Below are 4626 nucleotides of genomic sequence, written 5' to 3'. Positions count from 1 at the left end.
GTTTCATTTGTAAAATTAAAAACTAAAATATTTTTATTTCGATAAAATGACTTGCAAAATAGCAATAATACCAAGACAAAGCCAAAGTAATACTATAAAAGATAATGAACGAACGAACTACAATTGTTTAAATTTATAATGAAATCATAGTCTAACAAAATGAATCAATAAAATTTGTTCTTTAATAGAAATAAAACATGTTTTTTTATTGAGACAAAATACAATTATCCGGTATAGATTAATTAATTAATTAGCAAAAAAACAGCTAGATTTTAGAAGAATTAAAGGGAAAAAAGAATAATGAGAGAAGTCTTACAATCCCCAAGGACATTAGGAGCACCAATAGTAGCTTTAAAAACTTCTACGACTATATTTTATAATTGAAAATTGCCTTGAAGTCCTAAAAGCTTAGAATTTTAAAAATTAAAACATTAAGATTCAAGATTAAGATTACAGACTACAACATAAAGATTAAGATTACGATTGAAAGTCAAAATACCTTTAAAAAATCTGATTTTTAGGGTTTTGTTAAGGAAACAGGTGAGGGAAGAGGGCGTGAAGTAGTAGCAACCAACAACTGAGCGAGTCGGCAGGCGGCAGGAGTGGACCAGGTGACTGCAGGCAGCTGGCCGGAGGTGGCAGTTGCAGGCGACAATTTTATTTTGGTTATTTAGTGTTTTATCTTTTAGAGGGAGAAGAGAGAATAATGAGGGTTTTGATTTTCTAATTTCTGAAACAATGAAAGCACATTTCTCGTCCCCCTCACTTCAGAAATTTTATTTATTTTTTTTAAATTCCCTCTGAGGCAAGTGCCAGGGGGTGCCCATCAATAGATCTGCCCTTGCCTCCTAGTGCAGCAGAGGCCTACAAAATCTTGATGCAAGAGCAAACACATCAAGAACTAAGCAAAACCACAATGTATGAGGACGAAGAAACCCCTATAGCTTGTAGAATTGAAAAAAGGAAGTTTGTTGATAAGGCAAAGTATGCACAACACAAGAAGGGAATTTAATTTTGTGATCATTGCAAGGTACATGGACACAGCATAGAGAGATGCTTGAAGATTCATGGATGCCCACCTAACTACAAGCCAAAAGAAAAGATGGGTCCAAAGTCAACGCAGCTGCTCATACAAGTTCACAAAATGACACAAAGAATACTGAACCTAAGCTAACCCAGGAGCAATATGACAAATTGATGTGCCTTTTAAGCACACAATCAAACAAGTTAGAGGACAAAGATTCGCTATTGCTGCATCTGCTCACTTTGAAGGTTAGTGCTCTTTAAAAAACTCATTTGGATTCTTGATAGTGGAGCTTCCGATCATATTTGTTGTGATATTACTCTTTTCAAACATTTTGGTCACTTTAATACTAAACAAAACACAATAGTTATACCAAATGGTTTACATGCTCAAATTAAGTACATAGTAAATGTTATTTTAAATAATGGCTTGAAATTGAGTAAAGTTCTCTAAATACCAGGTTTCAAATATAATCTGATCTCCATATATAAATTGTGCCAGGGTCAAAATGCAAAAATTAGTTTTGTGGCTAATATGTCTGTCATGCAGGGACCTTTGATGAAGCCTTTGCTTCTTGGTAGATTGAGAAATAGTCTCTAATATCTTGAAGATAAATTGACTCTGACTACTGTTATCAAGCACACCCAATAGGGAAGGCTTCTGTCCATGTTCACTAATATGTCAGAGAATAAAGACAATCCAGAGGCTGTAACAACATCCAGATTGCCAACCTTTGGCACTTAAGATTAGGACATATACCTTTTAATAGATTACATATTGTGTTTCCTGAATTGCAATGTAATAAAGTTAAACATGATTTTCTACGTACCGTGTGCCCTTTGGGGTAACAAACCAAGAAAACATTTCCAAGAAGCTTTATAAAGATTAGTGAATCCTTTCAAATGATACATATTGATCTCTAGGGTCCTTTAAAGTTTCCAAATAGATTAAGATGCAATATGTTTTACACCATTGTTGATTATTTTTCAAGGTTCACATGGGTTATATTCATTAAAAACAAGAGTGACTTCTTAGATATTTTCAAGCAATTCTATCAACTAATCCAAAATTAGTTTGAAAAATAAATAAAAATTGTTAGATTTGATAATGCTCCAGAATTGAGTAAAGGAGAAACATTAGAATTTTACAAAATCAAAGGCATCCTACATCAAACTAGTTGCACTGAGACCCGACAACAAAATGGGGTGGTGGAACGCAAACATAAACACCTATTGAAGAACACTATATAATCTGTCCATAGTGCCCTTTAGAAAGTGTTAAAGATGGGAAACGACAACAAGAGGGGGTGAATTGTTATTTTATAAGTTTAAGCGTTTTTGCCCTGTTTTTTCGGAATTAGATTGAAGGATTAAAACTTAAACTTAATGCGAAAAAGTAAAAGAGACAACACAATTTTACATGGAAACCTTCTAGGCCTAAATAGAAGGAAAAACCTTCTAGGCCTAAATAGAAGGAAAAACTACAACCCCTCGGGATTTCAAAACTCTCCATTATGTTTTAGGCAATTCGTTACAATTACATAAAACAAACTCAACTTGCTTCACTCAAAGTTTCTCTAACTAGGCCAACTTCTATTTCTCTTGCTCTTGCTTCACTCGAAGCTTCTCCATTACTCTAGCTTTACTCAAAACTTTTCTCTTCTCTAGTTTCACTCGAAGCTTGCTAATTCTCCCCTAGACTTACCCAAGTCTAGTTACAACAATTCTCTCAAAAACCCATTACAAGGATAAATTCTCTAATGATAAAATGAAAGAGTTGCACAAGAAAATATTATAGATTAATTGGCAATTTTTAGAACAAAAACATCTCAATCTCTCTCGTATGGATTTTAAGGCTCATACAAATGCACTTTGAAAAATAAACAAGTCCCCTATTTATAGAGTTTATTTAGCTAGTAAAAAAGGAATAACTACTCATTCATCCTTATTCTTAAGATTAAGGAGAATTGAGTGGATCTTAGATCTAAAGAATAAAAGCCACGGCCCACGGTTAATTCCTTACTAAAAGATAAATAGATGAAAGCTTGATTTACATGTAAAAACCCACGATTTCTTTTTCACGGTTATTTTAAGATGGTTATAAAAATATTTTGCCAATTAACTTATTATATAAATAATGCATCTAATTAATTTTAATTAATACATCAACTAAAAAATCATAAAATATATTAATCAGAATTTTCCAGCGGACGTAAATTCTCCAAACTCCAGTCTGGGAACAGAGCAATGTTTCCATTTTCCAGCAACGTCAGGTCATCAAACTTGGGAACAATAGACCTCTTGTCTACATTTGACATCCTAAACGATATACCATATCTAACTTCATTGGATTCTTTTGACTAGTACACGTTCATAAACTAAGTCATAGGCACTATCAACGATCCTTAACATGACCGGATATCGACCTGCAAACAATCTCTAAAATACATTTGTTTATATAAAGTGTAGTCATCATCAAAACCTAAGAGGGCCAACCAATTCCCCCATTTTTGATGATGACAAACTTTTAAATAAACTTAAACAAAATAGAGTAAAACCAATGTCATAGAGCATGCCCGAGATTAAGGCTACTTTACATAACTTAGTAAATAAACTCGTTACAATATAATTTACCAAGTATATATAACAAAACAGATTACTCTAATATTCAGAACAGCATAAGCATAATCAGAGAATTCATAAAAGTTCATTGCTTATGTCTTTAATAAACCTAAAACTAAACAACATAGATTACTAAGATACTTATTGTTACCAATTTAGAACAGATAAAATTGTAACTGATCAGATCATATATTCAAGAATTTTATCAGAACATATATTTCAGATCAAATGTAAATATATTAAAGTATAAAGCCAGCCTGAACATAATATTATCAAATCAAATCATCAGAGCAAATCTATACTTCCTTACTTCAACAAGTTCCAGTTCTAGAGCCTTTTATTCAAACTAAGTTAGAGCACATCAAAGTATAATAATCAGAGCTCAGCATGTATCAAAGTATATTAATCAGAGCATGTAATATCAGAGCATTTCATATTTCAATTAACCAGAACATCATAATATATATATGTTAATCAGAGCTTTATGATGTAGCTCAGAAAAATTAAGAGCTAATCAGAACATCAGAGCATACTACTTTCCTTAGGCAAAACAAATAAGAGAGTATTAAACTAAGTTATAGCTCAAGCATACCTTTAAGTTTGTGCAATTATTCCCCCTTTTGACATCATTCAAAAAGGAGAGGAGCTTTCATACCACAACACTAACTATATGAGTATAGTAATTAAAAGGATAAGCAAGTAAAAGCAGTAATGAAAAGAAAATACTAAATGATGCAGTCTAAATATATAATGAGTTAATATCACAAACCATAGCAAAATGAGCAGTAATGTTTAAAGAGTATCAAATTACAAATACTGTACCCAACTTGGTACAATAAAACGAAAATAAATTGTTTGTTTGATAGATGGACCAACAAAAGATAAGTAGGAGAGGCATCAGGCAGCATGCTCTTCTTCATCCACGAATTCGGTCTACACCTCCACTGTCTCTAGCTTGGCACATAGACGGGCCTCCATTTG

This window comes from Amaranthus tricolor, chromosome 8 (genome assembly GCF_026212465.1).
Source record: "Amaranthus tricolor cultivar Red isolate AtriRed21 chromosome 8, ASM2621246v1, whole genome shotgun sequence".
Taxonomy (NCBI): domain Eukaryota; kingdom Viridiplantae; phylum Streptophyta; class Magnoliopsida; order Caryophyllales; family Amaranthaceae; genus Amaranthus; species Amaranthus tricolor.
This window is presented reverse-complemented; position numbering follows the sequence as displayed.